Source organism: Pseudophryne corroboree, unplaced genomic scaffold, assembly GCF_028390025.1.
Source record: "Pseudophryne corroboree isolate aPseCor3 unplaced genomic scaffold, aPseCor3.hap2 scaffold_367, whole genome shotgun sequence".
Classification (NCBI taxonomy): Eukaryota; Metazoa; Chordata; class Amphibia; order Anura; family Myobatrachidae; genus Pseudophryne; species Pseudophryne corroboree.
In genome coordinates this window covers 1-26,511 of record NW_026970019.1, presented here as the reverse complement: position 1 = coordinate 26,511, position 26,511 = coordinate 1, and positions in this window count along the sequence as shown.

Sequence of the window (26,511 nt, the reverse complement as noted above, 5' to 3'; positions counted from 1 at the left end):
GCTTACAAAACAGAACTAGTTCAGCATAGGATGGTTCTTAATTACCTTACAGCAGTAACAGGCGGATATTGTGTTACATTGGCAACACAGTACGGCATAAAGTGTTGCACGTATATCACAAATAGCACCGAGGATCCGGTAGAGGTCATAGACCAAAAGATGGACGATATTCTCCAATTGAAGTGGGAATTTCGTCGAAAACACAATCTCACCCTTGCTGCTGTAGGTAATGAGCTGACTGGTTGGGTGTCATGGTTGAACCCGCGAAATTGGTTCTCCGGTTTAGGAGACTGGGCTCAAGGAGTCATAATGGATGTTGGAAAGTTTCTACTATGTATCTTGGGTGTCGTTATATCGATTGGATTGATATTTAGATGCGGGCAGGCTTTAATGAGGTGCAAACAAAGTACAAAAGTGATGAGCTTGAGGAGTGAGGAAACTGTAATTAACCTGGATTTGATTTATGACCCAATGATAGAAACCAGGATGTGATGAAAATGCGATTATACGGTCCGTTTCTTTCACCTGTTTTTCTGCTTTTCTCCAAGATACAAAGACCCCCTTGGACGAGGAAGCTGACGAGACGAGATGTATACAGACAACAGACAAGCACCAAAGAAGAAGATTTGACAACTTTAAATATGGACACTTGATGAACTTTGCCATGGATCCCCAGTTTCCCTAGTATCTTTAAACTCACGCTAGCCCAACATTTTTTGTAAATCTGATGGCACTGACAAAGCTTGTTGCTCATGCCTAAGGAGCAAAACAGCGCAAAGAAGACGACTCTCAACAGATACCGAACACAACTTCAACAACAGATGTACATTTCCCTGACATAGAATATTATTGCATTTTTCGTAAGTGTTCTTTATCTTCATCTCTACAACCCTCAGGTAATGACACACATAGACGATAGGGAATACAGGCACAGATATCAGCAACCACATACCTCCCCCATTCATGTATCATCAACTAAAATGTGCATCCCCATTTTGTTACAACCACAGCCGAAATGAGCTCGGTAGAGTTTGACAGCCCATCCACAGACCTGTACCACAGGATAAGAAGGAATTCAAATGTATACTTCGCAATACCTCGAAGCTTGATTTACAACACGTACGGCACGATGATACATGACCCCCCAAACATGGATTCATACACACATGCTTCTGCTATCTCACTAGGTCATACCCTCTTCACACCTTCTCCTCTCTCCTCCCCTACCCAACCATGGAAATCAATTAACCCCTGACTTACATTTTTCTCCTTAAATGTTTTGTGGCAGTTATTATTGACTGCCAAAGGGTGGACTGTCAAAGTCAGAAAAATGTCTCAATGCACGTTGCCATATTTGCACCGCACACTGGTCCGCGCTGCGCGTGCATGCGCTCTCCCGTGGATTCGCATACCCGCAATAACGTGCACTCGCAGGCGCGGTATGCGTATTTACGGTAGAGTTTATGTAGTCGTAGCGTGCGACTCATTCGTTACAAATGTTCACAATTAATGTAGTTTATAGATCATGGTCCCTTTGATAGATTCTGAAAGTTTGGTTAAAATACAATGTCCCAGAGCTGAGGAATCCCTCTTTATATCGTACAAAGGGTCTAACAGGAATCATACAGCAGTGTTTGGTACCCATCGGAAGAGTATTTAATTAGCAATATTCCGGTGTTGGTTTGGAGCGTATTAATCGCTCGTGCGAATAGTTATGGACATAAGAAGTTTATGTCCATTTCTATTATTTACACATACTCAGGTATGCGGCGGGAAACCCAGTTTCCCACCCACCTGAGCTGTTGGAAATCGTCACAGCCCACCTGTATGAATCACCCTATGACCTTTTGTTATGATACAGGGCCGAATTCCTTCGGCCAATGGACAATGGGATTGTAGGACCAGGAGATTGCATTGTGTGTGGGGCATAAATAGGCAGGCCGACCACATCCAGCTCTCACTCTCTCATCAACGGTTATCTGCTGATAGCCGGGAGCTGGATATCGAGGCGCAGGCGATCATACCCTTTGTGCGTAAGTTTCTCTCCGTTATCATTGTCTTTCTGTGAGCCAATTTCTCTCATCTCATCTCTCTCTCTCTCTCTCTCTCTCTCTCTGTTCTGTTCTCTCATATCTCCCCTAGACTAGGCTAGTATTGTATTGTATTAGATAGTATTGTGTTGTATTGCATTTAGGTCAGTGTAGTATTGTCTTTTTGTATTTATTGTTTAGTTCTGTGGTTAGGAAGTCTCTGTTATATTGTAGTGTATCATTTGTACTGTTATCCCCTTTTACAAGTATATTAGATATAATACAGTTAATAGGCTTTGGAACCTAAACCAGCATCTGTGTATTTCCTATAGTGTTAAGTGTTCACTTGAGCGTCGGTGACGCTCAAGCAGCTTTGTAGTTAGTCAGGTTACACAAGGTTGCACTTACACCCTGTACTCACATTAAGGTATTCAGTGTATTTCATTGGTATAAGGTTTTATCATAAAGGTATAGCGTTGTGAGCGTCTGCGCCGCTGGTGATCTCCTCGAGGTCTCGAGCGAACCGCTACGCCATAGCGAATCATTCTGTCCTGTGATCCCTGGGCCGTGAGTGAACGTGACGCTTGAGCGTCTCGCCTACGGCTGAGCGATCGTTACGCAACTAGCGTACCATTACGGTACTTCTTAAGTAAACAGCGTACAGTGTTCTTAGCTTCATAAAGGGTTGTTTATACGACAAAGGAATTTAGCATTGTCAGCGTTAGCGACTGATCGCTCCGTTGCGGAAAAAAAACAACGAGCGATCAACTCGGAATGACCCCCAGAGTCCGCACTGGGACGGGCGCCCAGCATGCTCTATGGACTAAGAGAAAAGGATTTACCGGTAGGTATTAAAATCCTATTTTCTCCTATGTCCTAGAGGATGCTGGGGACTCCAAAAGGACCATGGGGATTATACCAAAGCTCCAGAACGGGCGGGAGAGTGCGGATGACTCTGCAGCACCGATTGAGCAAACACGAGGTCCTCATCAGCCAGGGTATCAAACTTGTAGAATTTTGCAAAAGTGTTTGAACCCGACCAAGTAGCTACTCGGCAAAGCTATAACGCCGAGACCCCTCGGGCAGCCGCCCAAGATGAGCCCACCTTTCTGGTATGATTTGGGATGGTCAGCGCGCTCTGGGGGGGATATAAGGGAAAAATGGGAATATAGGGTATTGCGGGATGGGAGTGGTACTTGGATAAGTGATTGTGTTGACTGTTTGCGTCTAATTGTAGGTTTTGCACCAATGATCAATCTGATATGGTTTCTATCTGAACTCTTTATTTGTAAATTAGATATGATTAGGTCAGCATCCTAATTTCAATATTGTGTTTGGTCCTTGTCCCACAGTTCCTTCACCACTGTCAGGTGTGTCCTGCAGACTACCCGTTGCAAGGTATACCTTCCTATTGGTATACCGATTGGACCCCAGCTCAGGTAAATGTCAGGTGTACCCTGTGGGTCACCTTTACCATAGGTGTGGTGGATGCCTATGTGCCCTCTGAACTGCGTCCTATTTGAATGTTTGGGGTATGACTAGTGCGGCGTCCCGCCTGTCAGTCCCCTCTCATGTGCGGCTCTGGGTTGTGTGGTCATAGGCTGTGTGTCTTACACTTACCGCCGGGGGCAGGTAACTACCTGCCGCCGGTGACCGCGTCTCTTCCTTCCACAACCTCAGGCCTGGTCCTCTGTGTCCGCGTCCTCCGTCTCCTTCAGTCTGCCGCGTCTTCCTTCTCCTTCAGTCCGCGCGCTTCTCCTGCAGCAGCCAGTCTCCTCCGTTCCCGGGTCCCGTTCTGCCACTTCCTGGTTCGCGCACCATTACCATTTACAGCTTCCCTTCTCCGGCTGGAGAAGGTGACACAGCGGCATTCACCACAGACAGCGCGCTCACGTGACATCGCACGTGACGCGCGAACCAGGAAGTGGCAGAACGGGACCCGGGAACGGAGGAGACCGGCTGCTGCAGGAGAAGCGCGCGGACTGAAGGAGAAGGAAGACGCAGCGGACTGAAGGAGACGGAGGACGCGGACACAGAGGACCAGGCCTGAGGTTGTGGAAGGAAGAGACGCGGTCACCGGCGGCAGGTAGTTACCTGCCCCCGGCGGTAAGTGTAAGACACACAGCCTATGACCACACAACCCAGAGCCGCACATGAGAGGGGACTGACAGGCGGGACGCCGCACTAGTCATACCCCAAACATTCAAATAGGACGCAGTTCAGAGGGCACATAGGCATCCACCACACCTATGGTAAAGGTGACCCACAGGGTACACCTGACATTTACCTGAGCTGGGGTCCAATCGGTATACCAATAGGAAGGTATACCTTGCAACGGGTAGTCTGCAGGACACACCTGACAGTGGTGAAGGAACTGTGGGACAAGGACCAAACACAATATTGAAATTAGGATGCTGACCTAATCATATCTAATTTACAAATAAAGAGTTCAGATAGAAACCATATCAGATTGATCATTGGTGCAAAACCTACAATCAGACGCAAACAGTCAACACAATCACTTATCCAAGTACCACTCCCATCCCGCAATACCCTATATTCCCATTTTTCCCTTATATCCCCCCCAGAGCGCGCTGACCATCCCAAATCATACAAGTCAATAGGAGGAAGGACGCCTCCAGGTCCAGCAGCACTCATAGCAGCTTTTTTCCTATTGTGAGCGCAGCCTCCATCCTAATTCACCTTTCTGGTAGAATGGCCCTTCACCGATTTCGGTAACGGCAATCCATCCATAGAATGCGCATGCTGAATCGTATTACATATCCAACGTGCAATAGTCTGTTTAGAAGCAGGAGCCCCAATCTTGTTGGGAGCATACAGGACAAACAGTGGCTCTGTTTTCCTAATACGAGCTATTCTGGCGACATAAATCTTTAAAGCTCTGACTACATCGAGAGAATTTGAATCAGCCAAAGCTTCAGTAGCCACAAGCACCACAATAGGTTGGTTCATGTGAAATGAAGAAACCACCTTTGGTAGAAATTGTTGACGAGTTCGTAATTCCGCTCTATCCACATGGCAGATCAAATAGGGACTCTTGTGAGACAAGGCCACTAATTCTTGCAGATGCCAAGGCCAATAGCATGACCACTTTCCAAGTGAGGAATTTTAACTCAACCTTCTGTAAAGGTTCAAACCAATGTGACATAAGGAACTCCAACACCACGTTAAGGTCCCATGGTGCCACCGGGGGCACAAATGGAGGTTGGATGTGCAGTACACCCTTCACGAAAGTCTGAACTTCCGGAAGGGAGGCCAATTCTTTTTGAAAGGAAATCGATAAGGCCGAAATATGGACTTTAATGGAGCCCAACTTTAGGCCCGCATCCACACTGGCCTGCAAAAAATGTAGAAAACGACCCAGCTAAAATTCTTCCGTAAGAGCCTTCTTGGCTTCACACCAAGACACATATTTTCTCCAAATACAGTGATAATGCTTCGTCGTTACCTCCTTTCTTGATTTAAGCAGTGTAGGGATGACTTCACCGGGAATACGCTTCCGGGCTAAGATCTGGCGTTCAACCGCCATGCCGTCAAACGCAACCGGCCCTTGCTGTAACAGATCCTCTCTTAGAGGAAGAGGCCAGGGATCTGCTATTAGCAGTTCCTGAAGATCCGGATACCAGGCCCTCCATGGCCAATCTGGAACAAAGAGTATCGCCTGAACCCCTGTTCTTCTTATGAGGCTTATCACCTTTGGAATGAGTGGTAGTGGAGGAAACACATAGACCGACTGAAACACCCAGGGCGTCACCAGGGCGTCCACCGCACTGGCTTAAGGGTCCCTCGTCCTGGAACAATATCTCTGAAGTTTCTTGTTGAGGCGAGACGCCATCATGTCTATTTGAGGAATTCCCCAATGACTTGTCACTTCTGCAAAGACCTCTTGATGAAGACCCCACTCTCCAGATGGAGATCGTGTCTGCTGAGGAAATCTGCTTCCCAGTTGTCCATGCCTCGAATGAAGACCGCCGAGAGAGCGCCTGTATGTTTTTCCGCCCAGCGGAGAACTCTTGTGGCCTCCGCCATCGCTGCTCTGCTTCTTGTTCCGCCTTGGTGGTTTATGTACGCCACTGCTGTTATGTTGTCCAACAGGAGATGTTCCGCTTGTAGAAGGCCGTTGTAGATGGCTCTTAATTCCAGAATGTTTATGTGCAGACAAGCTTCCTGGCTTGACCATTTTCCATGGAAAATTTCCCTCTGTGTGACCGCTCCCCAGCCTCGGAGACTTGCATCCGTGGTCACCAGGATCCAATCCTGGATCCCGAACCTGCGTCCCCCTAGGAGGTGAGAACTTTGGAGCCACCACAGGAGAGAAACTCTGGTCCTGGAAGATAGGCTTGTTTTCCAGTGCATGTGCAGGTGAGACCCGGACCACTTGTCCAACAGGTTCCACTGAAACACCCTGGCATGGAACCTGCCAAACGGAATGGCCTCGTAGGCCGCCACCATCTTCCCCAGCACCTGAGTACATTGATGAATCGACACTCTTGCCGGTTTCAGAATCCCTTTGACCATGTTCTTGATTTCCAGAGCTTTTTCCACCGGGAGAAAAACTCTCTGCAGGTCCGTGTCCAGAATCATGCCCAAGAATGACAGCCGTGTTGTCAGAACCAACTGTGACTTTGGCAAATTCAGGAGCCAACCATGTTGTTGCAGCACTGTCAGGGAGAGCGCAACATTTCTTAGTAACTGCTCCTTTGATCTCGCCTTTATCAGGAGATCGTCCAAGTACGGGATAATTGTGACACCGTGCTTTCGCAGGAGCACCATCATTTCCGCCATTACTTTAGTGAAAATCCTCGGAGCCATGGAAAGCCCAAACGGCAACGTCTGAAATTGGTAATGACAATCCTGAACAGCAAACCTCAGGTAAGATTGATGTGGAGGATATATGTGGACATGTAGGTTAACATCGACTGACACCATAAAATCCCCCCTTCCAGACTGGATATCACTGCTTGGAGAGATTCCATTTTGAATTTGAATCCTTCAAATACAGATTGAGGGATTTTAAGTTCAGAATCGGTCTGACCGAGCCATCCGGCTTTGGGACCACGAACAGGCGTGAATAAAACCCTTCTCCCCGTTGTGACGGGGGTACCGCGACAATGACTTGTTGTTGACATAGCTTTTGTATTGCAGCGCACACTACTTCCCTTTCCAGAAGAGAAGCTGGCAAGACCGATTTGAAAAATCGGTGAGGGGGCACGTCTTGAAACTCCAGTTTGTACCCTTGGGTCACAATTTCCAGCACCCAAGGATCCATGCCTGAGTGAGCCCAGATCCGACTGAAGAGCTGAAGACGTGCCCCCACTGGTGTGGACTCCCGCAGCGAATCCCCAGCGTCATGCGGTGGACTTGGTAAAAGCCAGGGAGGACTTCTGCTCCTGGGGGCTTGCCACAGCCGGCAATCTTTTTCCCCTTCCCTTACCTCTAGCGGCAAGGAAGGAGGACCCTCGTCCTTTTTTGAATTTATTAGACCGAAAGGACTGCATCTGATACGGAGGCGTTTTCTTTTGCTGTGGAGGGACAAAAGGTAGAAAAGATGACTTATCTACAGCTACTGCGGGTACCAGGTCCGCGAGGCCTTCACCAAACAAAACGCCACCTTTATAGGGCAGAGCCTACATAGCCTTTTTAGAGTCAGCATCACCATTCCATTGATGAGTCCACAACGCTCTCCTAGCTGAGATTGCCATGGCATTGGCCCTTGATCCCAAGAGGCCAATATCTCTCGCAGCCTCCTTTAAATAGACCGCTGCGTCCCTAATATGACCCAGCTTCAAATGCACGCTATCCCTATCCATGGTGTCTATTTCAGATGACAAGGTATCTGCCCACTTTTCAATAGCGCTACTCACCCATGCCGATGCCACGGCCGGCCTGAGCAGCATACCCATAGTGACATAAATAGATTTCAAGGTAGTTTCCTGCTTACGATCCGCAGGATCCTTTAGGGCTGCAGTGTCAGGGGACGGTAGCACCACCTTCTTGGACAACCGTGCTAGAGCTTTTTCCACCGTGGGTGTTGACTCCCACCTTATCCTATCCTCAGAGGGAAAAGTATATGCCATAGAAATTCTCTTGGGAATCAGTAACTTTTTGTCAGGAGTTTCCCAAGCCCTTTCAAAAAGAGAGTGTTCAGTTCATGAGAGGGAGGAAACGTTACCTCAGGTTTCTTTCCCTTATACATACAGACCCTTGTCTCAGGGATATGTAATACGTCCCTTATTGCCACAATCATGTACTGAATGCTCTTAGCCAGTTTAGGATTCAATTTGACATCACTATAGTCGACACTGGAGTCCGAATCCGTGGCGGTATCTGTGTCTGCTATCTGGGTAAACGATCGTTTCTGTGACCCCGAGGGGGTCTGAGTTTGTGACAAAACATCTCCCATTGATTGTCTCCATGCTTGGTTCTGAGACTCAGATTTATCTAATCTTTTATGCAACAAAGCCACACATGCATTTAAGACACTCCAGATATCTACCCAATCAGCAGTCGGCGGTGCGGACAGATTTACTCCCACATTCTGTTCCGCCCCCACACCAGCTTCCTCCTGGGAAGAGCATTCAGCCTCAGACATGTCGACACACACGTACCGACACCCACTAACACACTGGGCTATAGGGGACAGACCCACAGTAAGGTCCTTCAGAGAGAAAGTATGCCAGCTGACGACCAGCGCCTCACCCGGTCTGAAGGAATATACAATGTCCCAGACCTAGCAGCGCTTTTATATATAAATATATACAACACCAAATTTGCTGTGCACCGCCCCTGTTTTTGCACCCTGTTACTTGTGACAGAAGTGAAGGGCCATGACCAGCGTCTCTGCAGCTTGCTGTGAAGAGAAAATGGCGCTGATTAGAGCTGGAGGACGAAGCCCCGCCCCCTAAATGGCGCGCTAGTGTCCCCCTTTTATTTATACTGGCGGGGGTCTGTATACAGTGCCTATGCACTGTATACTGCTGTGCCTGTCCTTAAAAGAGGTTTAATTGCTGCCCAGGGCGCCCCCCCTGCGCCCTGCACCCATGTAGTGCCGCTTGTGTGTGGGAGGAATGGCGTGCAGCGTGACCGCTGCGTGATACCTCCGAAGATCTGAAGTCTTCTGCCGCCTTCACTGAAGTCTTCTTTGCTTCTGTTACTCACCCGGCTTCTTTCTTCAGGCTCTGTGAGGGGGACGGCGGCGCGGCTCCACGATGCAGGGAGCCTGTTGCCAATAGCGCTCCCTGAAAATAATAAACCTAACAAAAGTCTTTTCTAGAGAAACTCTGTAAAGTTCCCCTAGTGTGTGTCCAGTCTCTCTGGGTACAGAATCTAACTGAGGCATAGAGGGAGGAGCCAGTTCACACCCATTTAAAGTCTTAAAGTGCCCATGTCTCCTGCGGATCCCGTCTATACCCCATGGTCCTTTTGGAGTCCTCAGCATCCTCTAGGACATATGAGAGAGAGAGAGATAAATACTTACCATCTCTCCTCGCTGGCAGTCAGGCTCCTCGTGGTGGCAGATCCCGGGCAGCTGCTGGGAAGAAGGAGGAGGAGGGAGGGGGACAGGAGCCGCTGCAGCGCTATGTAATTGGTAGTAGACCACTGCAGCAGTCCCCTCTCCTTCCGTATTGGCTGGCCGCCGCTGTGAATGCTGGGATGAGGGAAGCGCATCCCAGCATTCACAGCAGCGCCGGGCAGCCAATGCTGAAGGAGAGGGGACTGCTGCAGCGGCACTACTACCAATGGCACACACGTAGTTACGGCGCTGCTGTACATCCCTACATCCGTACACTGCCGCTCTCATACATCCGTACACTGCCGCTCTCATACATCCGTACACTGCATCTCTCATACATCCACACACTGACGTTCTCATACATCCGTACGCTGACTCTCTCATACATCCGCACGCTGACGCTCTCATGCATCCGCACGCTGACGCTCTCATGCATCCGCACGCTGACGCTCTCATGCATCCGTACACTGCATCTCTCATACATCCACACACTGACGTTCTCATACATCCGCACGCTGACTCTCTCATACATCCGCACGCTGACGCTCTCATACATCCGCACGCTGACGCTCTCATACATCCGCACGCTGACTCTCTCATACATCCGCACGCTGACGCTCTCATACATCCGCACGCTGACGCTCTCATACATCCGCACGCTGACGCTCTTACATTCATACATCCGCACGCTGACGCTCTTACATTCATACAGCCGCTCACTGACGCTCTCATACATCCGCATACTGACGCTCTCATACGTCCGCACTGACGCTCTCATACGTCCGCACTGACGCTCTCATACGTCCGCACTGACGCTCTCATACGTCCGCACTGACGCTCTCATACGTCCGCACTGACGCTCTCATGCGTCCGCACTGACGCTCTCATGCGTCCGCACTGACGCTCTCATGCGTCCGCACTGACGCTCTCATGCGTCCGCACTGACGCACTCATGCGTCCGCACACTGACGCACTCATACGTCCGCACACTGACGCACTCATACGTCCGCACACTGACGCACTCATACGTCCGCACACTGACGCACTCATACGTCCGCACACTGACGCACTCATACGTCCGCACACTGACGCACTCATACGTCCGCACACTGACGCTCTCATACGTCCGCACACTGACGCTCTCATACGTCCGCACACTGACGCTCTCATACGTCCGCACACTGACGCTCTCATACGTCCGCACACTGACGCTCTCATACGTCCGCACACTGACGCTCTCATACGTCCGTACGTTGACGCTCTCATACGTCCGTACGTTGACGCTCTCATACGTCCGTACGTTGACGCTCTCATACATCCGTACGTTGACGCTCTCATACATCCGTACGTTGACGCTCTCATACATCCGTACGTTGACGCTCTCATACATCCGTACGTTGACGCTCTCATACATCCGCACGCTGACGCTCTCAAACAACCGCACGCTGATGCTCTTACATTCATACATCCGCACACTGACGCTCTCATACGTCCGCTCACTGACGCTCTCATACGTCCGCTCACTGACGCTCTCATACGTCCGCTCACTGACGCTCTCATACGTCCGCTCACTGACGCTCTCATACGTCCGCTCACTGACGCTCTCATACGTCCGCACACTGACGCTCTCATACGTCCGCACACTGACGCTCTCATACATCCTTACCCTGACGCTCTCATACATCCTTACCTGACGCTCTCATACATCCGCACGTTGACGCTCTCATACATCCGCACGCTGACGCTCTCAAACAACCGCGCGCTGATGCTCTTGCATTCATACATCCGCTCACTGACGCTCTCATACGTCCGCTCACTGACGCTCTCATACGTCCGCTCACTGACGCTCTCATACGTCCGCTCACTGACGCTCTCATACGTCCGCTCACTGACGCTCTCATACGTCCGCTCACTGACGCTCTCATACGTCCGCTCACTGACGCTCTCATACGTCCGCTCACTGACGCTCTCATACGTCCGCTCACTGACGCTCTCATACGTCCGCTCACTGACGCTCTCATACGTCCGCTCACTGACGCTCTCATACGTCCGCACACTGACGCTCTCATACGTCCGCACACTGACGCTCTCATACGTCCGCACACTGACGCTCTCATACGTCCGCACACTGACGCTCTCATACGTCCGCACACTGACGCTCTCATACGTCCGCACACTGACGCTCTCATACGTCCGCACACTGACGCTCTCATACGTCCGCACACTGACGCTCTCATACGTCCGCACACTGACGCTCTCATACGTCCGCACACTGAGGCTCTCATATGTCCGCACACTGACGCTCTCATACGTCCAAACACTGACGCTCTCATACCGCCGCACACTGACGCTCTCATACCGCCGCACACTGACGCTCTCATACCGCCGCACACTGACGCTCTCATACGTCCGCACACTGAGGCTCTCATACGTCCGCACACTGACGCTCTCATACGTCCAAACACTGACGCTCTCATACCGCCGCACACTGACGCTCTCATACCGCCGCACACTGACGCTCTCATACTGCCACACACTGACACTCTCATACGTCCGCACACTGGTGCACTTATACATACGTACTCTGACGCAATCATACATCCGCATATACCTATACCCATATATGCACACAGCCGTACATTTATACACATACATACATATATATATATATATATTTATATATACACACACACACACACACAGCTGTACAAATATACAGTCACACACTTATACACACAGCCACACACTTATACCCATATATGCACACAGCCACACACTTATACACATATATACTCACAGCCACACACTTATACACATATATACTCACAGCCACACACTTATACACATATATACTCACAGCCACACACTTATACCCATATATGCACACAGCCACACACTTATACACATATATACTCACAGCCACACACTTATACACATATATACTCACAACCACACACTTATACACATATATACTCACAGTCACACACTTATACACATATATACTCACACCCACACACTTATACACATATATACTCACAGCCACACACTTATACACATATATACTCACAGCCACACACTTATACACATATATACTCACACCCACACACTTATACATACATGTTCACTTATAGATGGTGCCTCCCTTACCTTAACACATCACAATTACATGGCAGCATATCACAATGTTCAGTATTGCAGCTCAGAGCCATTCCTCCCCTCAGTTTCCCACATTGCAGGAAGGCAGCAGTGACCCGTGTAGCCACGCCCCCTGATCGGACTCCTCTGTAGTTTCACATTCAGCTGTGCTGACACTGACAGTAGTATGCCGTGCTGCTCTGCCTGCCCAGATGGCCCAAGGATTTCCCCATGCCCTAGGGCCAGGACTCTGGAGCATATGACGGGCGCTGACAGTGGGCATGTGTCCTGTGCCTCCTGCCCGGCACTCGCACCATAGTAACCCACCCACACCCAAAATACTGTCATCAGCAGGGGGCAGTACAGGTGGCCGGTGCCCTCCCGACTCTTGGAGCACATTGGTGTCAGGTAGAGGAGGAGCATAGAGCGGGAGATAGGGTCACAGAGGATCCCCAGTAGCTGCTGGTAACCTCCGATTCTCATGCCCCCGCAGGTAGTGGAAGCCAGTCACTGCAGATCCAGCGGGTTACACAGATCAGGCTACCCGCAGGCGAACTGCAGTCTTTGCACCGGGCCCAGCGAGCGCATGAATCACTAGTGCACAGCGCTGCTGGGAGCCTGGCCCAGGAACACTCTGCCGAGGTTGTCACCACTGAGAGGCAGTCGTGATGGGGACAGGGGCGACTAGCTGCCCGCTCTGTCTTCCCGTCAGATGTCCTGTGCTGCTGCTACTGTGTGCCAGCTTCAGGTGCAGCAGCAACAGGGCGGCCGGCCAGGCAGCAATGTACACAGTCACATAGAGTAGAAGAGCACATTTGAATTTGCCGCCCCATCTGGCATTGCGGCACACACATGAATAAATTAAGTGACGTCATCTAAACTGCCTGGCCACGCTCACAGCATAATACGGATGTAATATATTTTTACTGACACGACACCATAACTAAAAAAAGACTCAGACAGCATCCACTCAGTCCCAAAACACCCCCCAATCATTTTGTATAATACATATAGATCTAATTATTTTTATAATCACAAAATAAATTGGCTATGTGAGGAGTGATCAGCCATATTGCTCCACTCAAGTGAAGCTACTCTCTGTACACCCCCTGCTGGCGGCCACTGCGCAGGCGCAACAAATTGAAAAGCCCTATCTTTAAAATGGGGCATATTTTACTTAATTAAAAAAAAACTATAACTTTCTCAAAAACCACAACCCCAAAAGGCACTACACTGGGACATACTCGGTCTAATAAAACAAACCCCAAGTCTTTCTTTGTCCTCTACCCTGAGTTATGCCTTCCCAAAAATCTCCTCATTCACTCTATAGGAAAACGTTGTCAAAAAGCCATACAGGAAGTTGCAGAAAAAAACTGACAGTTGAAACTTTAGGTTACTACCAATTCCTCAGTTTTTATTATTTTGCCCTGAAATTTGGCATGCAGCACCGGGTGACGATTCTACGCGTCCATGCCAAATTTCAGCTCGGTACGTCTAATCACGTTTGAGGTGTAGCCCCTCAAACACCATGCCCCCATCTCTGAAGTTCCCTATGGGAGAATTCCGTTTGTTCGATTCAGCCTTAATATAAGGGCACGACCGTGCCCTTATAATATATATATATATATATACACACACATATATATATACATATACTTTACAATAAACTATTAGACCGGTCAAATAAAATCACTAACAATATATTTGCATAGCTATAGGAGGTGGATCTTAGATAAACTCTGTGCACAGAGAAATTTTCAAAAATAAAAATCAGTCCATATATTGGATTAAAAAAATAAGAATTTACTTACCGATAATTCTATTTCTCGTAGTCCGTAGTGGATGCTGGGGACTCCGTCAGGACCATGGGGAATAGCGGCTCCGCAGGAGACAGGGCACAAAAGTAAAAGCTTTAGGATCAGGTGGTGTGCACTGGCTCCTCCCCCTATGACCCTCCTCCAAGCCTCAGTTAGGATACTGTGCCCGGACGAGCGTACACAATAAGGAAGGATCTTAAATCCCGGGTAAGACTCATACCAGCCACACCAATCACACTGTACAACCTGTGATCTGAACCCAGGTAACAGCATGATAACAGCGGAGCCTCTGACAAGATGGCTCACAACAATAATAACCTGATTTTTGTAACAATAACTATGTACAAGTATTGCAGACAATCCGCACTTGGGATGGGCGCCCAGCATCCACTACGGACTACGAGAAGTAGAATTATCGGTAAGTAAATTCTTATTTTCTCTGACGTCCTAAGTGGATGCTGGGGACTCCGTCAGGACCATGGGGATTATACCAAAGCTCCCAAACGGGCGGGAGAGTGCGGATGACTCTGCAGCACCGAATGAGAGAACTCCAGGTCCTCCTCAGTCAGGGTGTGCCCCTGACCAAGTATGAGCTCGGCAAAGTTGTAAAGCCGAGACCCCTCGGGCAGCCGCCCAAGATGAGCCCACCTTTCTTGTGGAATGGGCATTTACATATTTTGGCTGTGGCAGGCCTGCCACAGAATGTGCAAGCTGAATTGTACTACACATCCAACTAGCAATCGACTGCTTAGAAGCAAGAGCACCCAGTTTGTTGGGTGCATACAGGATAACAGCAAGTCAGTCTTCCTGACTCCAGCCGTCCTGGAAACTATATTTTCAGGGCCCTGACAACATCTAGCAACTTGGAGTCCTCCAAGTCCCTAGTAGCCGCAGGTACCACAATAAGCTGGTTCGGGTGAAACACTGACACCACCTTAGGGAGAAACTGGGGATGAGTCCGCAGCTCTGCCCTGTCCGAATGGACAATCAGATATGGGCTTTTTGAGACAAACGCCGCCAATTCTGACACTCGCCTGGCCGAGGCCAGGGCCAACAGCATGGTCACTTTCCCTGTGAGATATTTCAAATCCACAGATTTGAGCGGTTTAAACCAATGTGATTTTAGGAATCCCAGAACTACGTTGAGATCCCACAGTGCCACTGGAGGCACAAAAGGGGGTTGTATATGCAGTACTCCCTTGACAAACTTCTGGACTTCAGGAACTGAAGCCAATTCTTTCTGGAAGAAAATCGACAGGGCCGAAATTTTAACCTTAATGGACCCCAATTTGAGGCCCATAGACACTCCTGTTTGCATGAAATGCAGGAAACGACCGAGTTGAAATTTCTTCATGGGGCCTTCCTGGCTTCACACCACGCAACATATTTTCGCCACATGTGGTGATAATGTTGTGCGGTCACCTCCTTCCTGGCTTTGACCAGGGTAGGAATGACCTCTTCCGGAATGCCTTTTTTCCCTTAGGATCCGGCGTTCAACCGCCATGCCGTCAAACGCAGCCGCGGTAAGTCTTGGAACAGACATGGTACTTGCTGAAGCAAGTCCCTTCTTAGCGGCAGAGGCCATGAGTCCTCTGTGAGCATCTCTTTAAGTTCCGGGTACCAAGTCCTTCTTGGCCAATCCGGAGCCACGAGTATAGTTCTTACTCCTCTACGTCTTATAATTCTCAATACCTTGGGTATGAGAAGCAGAGGAGGGAAGACATACATCGACTGGTACACCCACGGTGTTACCAGAACGTCCACAGCTATTGCCTGAGGGTCTTTTGACCTGGCGCAATACTTGTCCAGTTTTTTGTTCAGGCGGGACGCCATCATGTCCACCTTTGGTCTTTTCCAACGGTTCACAATCATGTGGAAGACTTCCCGATGAAGTCCCCACTCTCCCGGGTGGAGGTTGTGCCTGCTGAGGAAGTCTGCTTCCCAGTTGTCCACTCCCGGAATGAACACTGCTGACAGTGCTATCACATGATTTTCCGCCCAGCGAAAAATCCTTGCAGTTTCTGCCATTGCCCTCCTGCTTCTTGTGCCGCCCTGTCTGTTTACGTGGGCGACTGCCGTGATGTTGTCCCACTGGATCAATACCGGCTGACCTTGAAGCAGAGGTCTTGCTAAGCTTAGAGCATTGTAAATTGCCCTTAGCTCCAGTATATTTATGTGGAGAAAAATCTCCAGACTTGATCACACTCCCTGGAAATTTTTTCCCTGTGTGACTGCTCCCCAGCCTCTCAGGCTGGCCTCCGTGGTCACCAGCATCCAATCCTGAATGCCGAATCTGCGGCCCTCTAGAAGATGAGCACTCTGTAACCACCACAGGAGAGACACCCTTGTCCTTGGAGATAGGGTTATCCGCTGATGCATCTGAAAATGCGATCCGGACCATTTGTCCAGCAGATCCCACTGAAAAGTTCTTGCGTGGAATCTGCCGAATGGAATCGCTTCGTAATAAGCCACCATTTTTCCCAGGACTCTTGTGCAATGATGCACTGACACTTTTCCTGGTTTTAGGAGGTTCCTGACTAGCTCGGATAACTCCCTGGCTTTCTCCTCCGGGAGAAACACCTTTTTCTGGACTGTGTCCAGAACCATCCCTAGGAACAGCAGACGTGTCGTCGGAAACGGCTGCGATTTTGGATATTTAGAATCCACCCGTGCTGTCGTAGAACTACTTGAGATAGTGCTACTCCGACTTCCAACTGTTCTCTGGACCTTGCCCTTATCAGGAGATCGTCCAAGTAAGGGATAATTAAGACGCCATTTCTTTGAAGAAGAATCATCATTTCGGCCATTACTTTGGTAAAGACCCGAGGTGCCGTGGACAATCCAAACGGCAGCGTCTGAAACTGATAGTGACAGTTCCGTACCACGAACCTGAGGTACCCTTGGTGAAAAGGGCAATTTGGGACATGGAGGTAAGCATCCTTGATGTCCAGGGACACCATATAGTCCCCTTCTTCCTGGTTCGCTATCACTGCTCTGAGTGACTCCATCTTGATTTGAACCTTTGTATGTAAGTGTTCAAAGATTTCCCATTTAGAATAGGTCTCACCGAGCCGTCTGGCTTCAGTACCACAATATAGTGTGGAATAATACCCCTTTCCTTGTTGTAGGAGGGGTACTTTGATTATCACCTGCTGGGAATACAGCTTGTGACTTGTTTCCAATACTGCCTCCCTGTCGGAGGAAGACGTTGGTAAAGCAGACATCAGGAGCCTGCGAGGGGGAGACGTCTCGAATTTCCAGTCTGTACCCCTGGGATACTACTTGTAGGATCCAGGGGTCCACTTGCGAGTGAGCCCACTACGCGCTGAAACTCTTGAGACGACCCCCCACCGCACTTGAGTCCGCTTGTACGGCCCTAGCGTCATGCTGAGGACTTGGCAGAAGCTGTGGAGGGCTTCTGTTCCTGGGAATGGGCTGCCTGCTGCAGTCTTCTTCCCTTTCCTCTATCCCTGGGCAGATATGACTGGCCTTTTGCCTGCTTGCCCTTATGGGGACGAAAGGACTGAGGCTGAAAAGACGGTGTCTTTCTGCTGAGATGTGATTTGGGGTAAAAAAGGTGGATTTTCCAGCTGTTGCCGAGGCCACCAGGTCCGATGGACCGACCCCAAATAACTCCTTCCCTTTATACGGCAATACTTCCATGTGCCGTTTGGAATCTGCATCACCTGACCACTGTCGTGTCCATAAACATCTTCTGGCAGATATGGACATCGCACTTACTCTTGATGCCAGAGTGCAAATATCCCTCTGTGCATCTCGCATATATAGAAATGCATCCTTTAAATGCTCTATAGTCAATAAAATACTGTCCCTGTCAAGGGTATCAATATTTTCAGTCAGGGAATCCGACCAAGCCACCCCAGCGCTGCACATCCAGGCTGAGGCGATCGCTGGTCGCAGTATAACACCAGTATGTGTGTATATACCTTTTTAGGATATTTTCCAGCCTCTCAGCTGGCTCCTTGAGGGCGGCCCTATCTGGAGACGGTACCGCCACTTGTTTTGATAAGCGTGTGAGCGCCTTATCCACCCTAAAGGGTGTTTTCCAACGCGCCCTAACTTCTGGCGGGAAAGGGTATACCGCCAATAATTTTCTATCGGGGGAAACCCACGCATCATCACACACTTCATTTAATTTATCTGATTCAGGAAAAACTACAAGTAGTTTTTTCACACCCCACATAATACCCTTCTTGTGGTACTTGTAGTATCAGAATTATGTAACACCTCCTTCATTGCCCTTAACATGTAACGTGTGGCCCTAAAGGAAAATACGTTTGTTTCTTCACCGTCGACACTGGAGTCAGTGTCCGTGTCTGTGTCGACCGACTGAGGTAAATGAGCGTTTTACAGCCCCTGACGGTGTTTGAGACGTCTGGACAGGTACTAATTTGTTTGCCGGCCGTCTCATGTCGTCAACCGACCTTGCAGCGTGTTGACATTATCACGTAATTCCTTAAATAAGCCATCCATTCCGGTGTCGACTCCCTAGAGAGTGACATCACCATTTCAGGCAATTGCTCCGTCTCCTCACCAACATCGTCCTCATACATGTCGACACACACGTACCGACACACAGCACACACACAGGGAATGCTCTGATAGAGGACAGGACCCCACTAGCCCTTTGGGGAGACAGAGGGAGAGTTTGCCAGCACACACCAAAAACGCTATAATTATACAGGGACAACCTTTATATAAGTGTTTTTCCCTTATAGCATTTTAATATATATATACATATCGCCAAATAAGTGCCCCCCCTCTCTGTTTTAACCCTGTTTCTGTAGTGCAGTGCAGGGGAGAGCCTGGGAGCCTTCCCACCAGCATTTCTGTGAGGGAAAATGGCGCTGTGTGCTGAGGAGAATAGGCCCCGCCCCCTTTTCGGCGGGCTTCTTCTCCCGTTTTTCTGAGACCTGGCAGGGGTTAAATACATCCATATAGCCCCCAGGGGCTATATGTGATGTATTTTTAGCCAGAATAAGGTACTATCATTGCTGCCCAGGGCGCCCCCCCCCAGCGCCCTGCACCCTCAGTGACCGCTGCTATGAAGTGTGCTGACAACAATGGCGCACAGCTGCAGTGCTGTGCGCTACCTTATGAAGACTGAAGAGTCTTCTGCCGCCGTTTCTGGACCTTCACTTTTCGGCATCTGCAAGGGGGGTCGGCGGCGCGGCTCCGGGATGAACCCCAGGGTGAGACCTGTGTTCCGACTCCCTCTGGAGCTAATGGTGTCCAGTAGCCTAAGAAGCCAATCCATCCTGCACGCAGGTGAGTTCACTTCTCTCCCCTAAGTCCCTCGTAGCAGTGAGCCTGTTGCCAGCAGGACTCACTGAAAATAAAAAACCTAACAAACTTTTACTCTAAGCAGCTCTTTAGGAGAGCCACCTAGATTGCACCCTTCTCGGCCGGGCACAAAAATCTAACTGAGGCTTAGAGGAGGGTCATAGGGGGAGGAGCCAGTGCACACCACCTGATCCTAAAGCTTTTACTTTTGTGCCCTGTCTCCTGCGGAGCCGCTATTCCCCATGGTCCTGACGGAGTCCCCAGCATCCACTTAGGACGTCAGAGAAATCAATTTACCAGCTGTAATTCGCACCCATGTAGTAGATAACATATTTATAAGTTGTTATATATTGGAATTCCTCAATATGCTGCCACTTGGCAAAGGAGATGATATTGTGCAAAATAACCGCTCCACACTGGAGCCTTACGTGTAGCTTGCACCAGTTGTTATAACACGGGAGAGTCATTGGACCCTTATACCAGCCTTATTTGCACCCCCAAAATATACCATCATCTAGCGGTAATATCCGTGGACTAAACGGAGATCGGGAGAACACAACCGTGACTGTGGTCGGGTAATTATTCAGCACAGCAGGCGCCAGTGAAGCGCCGTTCCTGCAGCCCGAGACCGTCTCTTCTGTCATTGGACTCTCACGTGTTATAACAACTGGTGCAAGCTACACGTAAGGCTCCAGTGTGGAGCGGTTATTTTGCACAATATCATCTCCTTTGCCAAGTGGCAGCATATTGGGGAATTCCAATATATAACAACTTATAAATATGTTATCTACTACATGGGTGAGAATTACAGCTGGTAAATTGATTTTTTAATCCAATATATGGACTGATTTTTATTTTTGAAAATTTCTCTGTGCACAGAGTTTATCTAAGATCCACCTCCTATAGCTATGCAAATATATTGTTAGTGATTTTATTTGACCGGTCTAATAGTTTATTGTAAAGTATATATATATATATATATATATATATATATATATATATATATATATATATATATATATATATATATATATATATATATATATACACACTTTACAATAAACTATTAGACCGGTATTTATATATTTTTTATTACATATAAATATATATATACCGGTCTAATAGTTTATTGTAAAGTATATATATATATATATATATATATATATATATATATATATATATATATATATATATATATATATATATATTTTACAATAACCTATTAGACCGGTATATATATTTTAATATGTAATAAAAAATATAGAATATATGAAATTATTTATTTGTTTTTATTGAACTTTGAGCCATATCATACTATTTATAGCGCAAGAGGAGATTAGTTCAGTGTTCCAGTGTTACCGGAGACTTTAAAGTGCCGGTTCTTTTTTACTTGATTTACCCCAAGTCAAGCTCTCTCCTGCAGCTTAAGTATACATTAATTGCAGTATTATTTGTACATAATTTTTTAATACCAGTAATTTGATCACCAGAATATGGTGATGATGTATTAGCGCCTGGTTATATTCTTTTGTATTGTTTTACTTAATCAGTTCACCAGGCTTAATAGATCTGCCCCAATGTTTCAAAATGGAATGCATCAAGAGAACGGTGTTGGTATTGTAAAAATACACACAGCTCCTGGTATTTCCTGGTGGTCTCCCATCCAAGTACTAAAACCAGGACCAACACTGCTCAGCTTCCATGATCAGGAGAGATTGGGCAAATCCAGTGTGCTGTGGCTGTAGATGAGCTCGTGGTTTCTGTTAGAGCTCTTCTACTTCTAACTTCTGGTACATAAAAGAATATGTGTAAAAATTAAATGTACAGTACCAAGAAAAGGGTGTTGGTAGTTTAAAAACACCTAAATAATCTGATAATACATGGATGGGAGACTGCTTGGTAGTAACAAAGTCCAATACTGCTTTGCTTCAAAGATCAAATGAGATTGGGCATATCCAGTGTGGTGTGGCTTTAGATAAGCTTTGTGGTTTCTGTTAGAGCTCTTCTACTTCTAACTACTGGTACATTAATGAATATGTATAAGGTTGTAGTTTATCCAATATCCCTTTACTACCCTTACCTTCCCCCCCCCCCTCCCCTCCCCTCCTTATAGCTTCCTTTGTTCTCTCCTCCTCGTGTGTGCGTTATTTGTTTTCTCATACATCCTAGAGGATGCTGGGATCACATTAAGAACCATGGGGTATAGACGGGATCCGCAGGAGACATGGGCACTTTAAGACTTTCAAAGGGTGTGAACTGTCTCCTCCCTCTATGCCCCTCCTCAGGGCCGAAACTAGGACTAACGGCACCCGGGGCAAGACAGAAACTTTGCGCCCCCCCCCCAAAATAAATAAATATATATATATATATATATATATATATATAATATATGTATGTGGCTGTGTACATATATACACGCGTGTGTGTGTATATATATATATATATATATATATATATCTATCATGTGTGTATTACTGGTGTCTGCTGGTCTGAGGGATATCTGTGCTGAATTTGTTTGTTTTTTATTTTTTTTTTTCTATTTTATTATATATATATATATATATATATATATATATCTGTATATATCTGTATATCTGTAGCTGTCACAGTGGTGAAAATGAGCAGTAGTTTGAATGAGCTGCAGGGGTTAACACCAGTCACAGTGAATATGTGTGTGTGTTTTACCTCCGTCTCTCGCTGTCCTGCTTCCATCCATCACTGTGCTGTCGGGCTGAATGCAATGCTGTGTGGGGCCAGAAAAAGGTCAGTAGCTGACCACATTCGTAGCTCGTGCGGGCGGGCAGTATACTTTTTTGGGCTTGCCGCCGCTGCTTAGGAAGGGAAACTAGACGTTACCCTGACTCCCTAGATCCAGCAGCCGTGGCCAGCTTTCTGCAATGCCTCATGGGATTTGTAGTCTCTATGCTACTGCATAAAGTCTAAGCAGTAGCACACGTGACTACAAATCCCATTTTTCTTCAATAGATTCTCTGCTGTGTCAGACCCAGCTGATCCCAGCGCCCTATCAAATCCCGCGCCCGGGTCACATGCCCCCCCCTAGCCCCTCCCTAGTTTCGGCTCTGCCCTCCTCCAGACTCCAGTTTTAGAATTGTGCCCAGTGAGACTGGATGCACTACAGGGGAGCTCTACTGAGTTTCTCTGAAAAGACTTATGTTAGTTTTTCTTATTTTCAGGGAGGCTGCTGGCAACAGTCTCCCTGCTTCGTGGAACTTAGGGGAGAGAAGTATGACCAACTTCTAGTGAGTTCAATGGCTCTGCTTCTGGCTGACAGGACACCATTAGCTCCTGAGGGTGCTGATCGCTAGGTACGCCTAGATGCCCACTCCCGTAGCCTGCCATCACCCCCTTACAGAGCCAGAAGTCAGAAGACAGGCGAGTAGCAGAAGAACAGAAGACTACTTCTCCAGTGACGGCATTCTGAGGTACCACGCAGCGAGCGGAATGCTGTGCGCCATGCTCCCACACAAACACAGGCACTGCAGGGTGCAGGGCGTGTGGGTGGGGAAGGGGGGCACCCTGGGCAGCATAAATTCCTCACAAAAGGCTGGCAAAAGTGGACATTAGTGCCTGGGCACTGTACTTACCACGCCAGCGTAATTAATTATTTGTTTCTGAGCGGGACAGAAGCGTGCCATTACAGCGGCGGGGCTTCTTCCTCACCTCACCAGCACATCTATAGAGCGTAACAAGTCTATCACTATAGAGTTTATTATTTCCCAGACTGTGTACTTTTGGCGCTGGATTGTGAGCTGAAAAATCCTCTCTGTCCCTCTGACAGATTTACTGTAGGTCTATCCCCCATAAGCCGATGTGTCTGTGGGTACTTGGTACATGTGTGTCAACATGTCGGTGGCTGAATGTTTTTCCCAAGAGGAAACTATATTAGGAATGCAGACATATGATGGTGGCCCTGTTGGCACCACCAATAACTGACTGGGTGAAAGTTTCAGTAATATCAGAGTGAGGTTGGATAAATCTGTGTCCCAGACACAGACGTAGAGAAAAGATGTGATGTTCATGGCTATGCTTCTTTTCACTCAGGCCCGCAAAAATGTTACTACACATCGATACTGACTCGGATACTGATTCCTATGTCGGCCATAATATTTCCTGATTAGATCCAATATTGTCAAGGAGCATTCAGTACATGATTGTGGATATTAAGGACATATTAACATCACTGACCCTGCTGTTCCTGACAAAGGGGTATATATGTATGTATATATAGATATATAATGAAAGCTGATGTAACGTTCCTCCATCTCTGTTTGAGAAAGTCTGGGCCAGCTCGACAAGATGGTTTCAAATCCCCAAAAGGTTTCCGGTTATTTATTAATTTCCTGCTGCGGACAGAATAAAGTGGGAGTCACCCCCTCTTCTGCACGGGGCCCTGTCACAAATCCAGCGGATCGTATGCAGGAAGCTACATTATTTCTAGTTATGTAACCACGGGTACATTACTTAGACCTGCCATTACATGCGCATGGGTGAGTAGTAGTATTCAAGAATTGGTCGAATACCTCGTCATCCGATATAGATATCTTGGAGAGATGGGATACTCCTTACGTTGGATCATATCAAGGACACTGCAGCATACTTACGACTGCAAGGGATAAAGGACTCTTGAGTTCACGGGCCAATTTCATGGCAGTCTCGGATAGGAGGGCATTGTGGATTCACCAAGGGAATGCTGATGCTGACTCCAAGAAGAAAGGGAGTCTCTTCCCTATGAAGGTGAAGCCTTGTTTGGTGACGGCCTAGTTAATTTGATCTCGGCAGCTCCCGCAGGTAAGTCAACCTTCTTGCCCTATGTTCCCTCTCAACGGATGAAGACGCATCATTGTCTAACGCAGTCATTTTGGCCCAATAGATATGCAAGAAGTTAAGATTCCCCTTTCTTTGCAGGTAGAGGAAGGAAAAGAGGGAAGAGGTCTGTAGCCTCTTCAAGATCGCAGGAGCAGAGATCGTCCTCTGCTTCTGCCAAATCCACTGCATGACGCTAGGGCTTTCTTGCAGGAGCCCGCACCAGTGGGGGCACGTCTAAAACACTTCAGTCAGTTCTGGATTAATTTAGACCTGGACTCGTGGGTTTTACAAATAGTGTCACAAGGGTACAAACTGGGGTTTCAAGACGTTCCCCCTCACCGATTGTTCAAATCGGCCTTAGTCAGCAGGGAGAAGGTTTTTATTCAAGCCTCTTCGTGGTCCCGATGCCGGACGGCTCAGACAGACCAATCTTAAATCTGAAATCCCTCAATTTCTACCTAAAGAAATTCAATTTCAAGATGGAATCTCTCAGGGTAGGGATCTCCAGTCCGGAGGAAGGAGATTTCATGGTTTTGGTAGACATAAGGATGCCTAATTACATGTTCCCGTTTAGCCACTGCATAAAGCTACCTGAGGTTTGCAATTCAGGATTGTCATTACCAATTTCAGACGTTGCCGTTTGGTCTGTCCACGGCTCCGAGGATTTTCACCAGGGTGATGGCGGAAATGATGGTTCTCCATCGCAAGCAAGGAGTCACAATTATCCCGTACTTGGATGATCTCCTGATAAAGGCGAGATCCAGGGACCAGTTGGTGCAAAACATCTACTCTCCCTGACAGTTCTTCAACAACATGGTTGGCTCCTAAACTTGCCAAAATCGCAGTTGGTCCCAATGACGCGGTTGTTGTTTTTGGGAGTCATACTGGACACCGAAGAGGCTTTCTTCCAGTGGAAAGGCTATGGAGATCCAGAGTCTGGTCAAACAAATTCTAAAACCAGCAAGAGTGTTAATCCATCAATGCATTCTGTTGCTGGGGAAGATGGTTGCGGCCTACGAGGCCATTCAGTTTGGCAGGTTCCATGCCAGAGTGTTCCAGTGGGACCTGTTGGACAAGTGGTCCGGATCCCACCTACACATGCACCGGAGGATAATCCTGTCTTCCAAGACCAGAATCTCACTCCATTGGTGGCTGCACAGTTCTCACCTCCTAGAGGGGCGATGGTTCGGGATCCAGGACTGGATCCTAGGGACCACGGATGCAACCCTCCGAGGCTGGGGAGCAGTCACACAGGGGGAAAACATCCAAGGAAGATGGTCAAGTCAGGAAAGTTGTCTCCACATAAATATTCTGGAGTTAAGGGCCATTTAATAACTGCAGACACAGTACGCACTGGGACGGGTGCCCAGCATCCTCTACGGACTAAGAGAAAAGGATTTACCGGTAGGTATTAAAATCCTATTTTCTCTAACGTCCTAGAGGATGCTGGGGACTCCGTAAGGACCATGGGGATAGACAGGCTCCGCAGGAGACATGGGTACTTTAAGAAAGACTTTAGTTCTGGGTGTACACTGGCTCCTCCCTCTATGCCCCTCCTCCAGACCTCAGTTTGATACTGTGCCCAGTGGAGACTGGGTGCTTTTCAGGAGCTCTCCTGAGCTTTCTGACAGAAAGTATTTTGTTAGGTTTTTAATTTTCAGGGAGCACTGCTGGCAACAGACTCCCTCATCGAGGGACTGAGGGGAGAGAAGCAGCCCTACTCTCCGAGTTGCAAGGTCCTGCTTCTTAGGCTACTGGACACCACTAGCTCCAGAGGGATTGGTACGCAGGATCTCACCATCGCCGTCCGTCCCAGGGCCGTGCCTCCGTCCCCCTTGCAGAGCTGGAAGATAGAAGCCGGGTG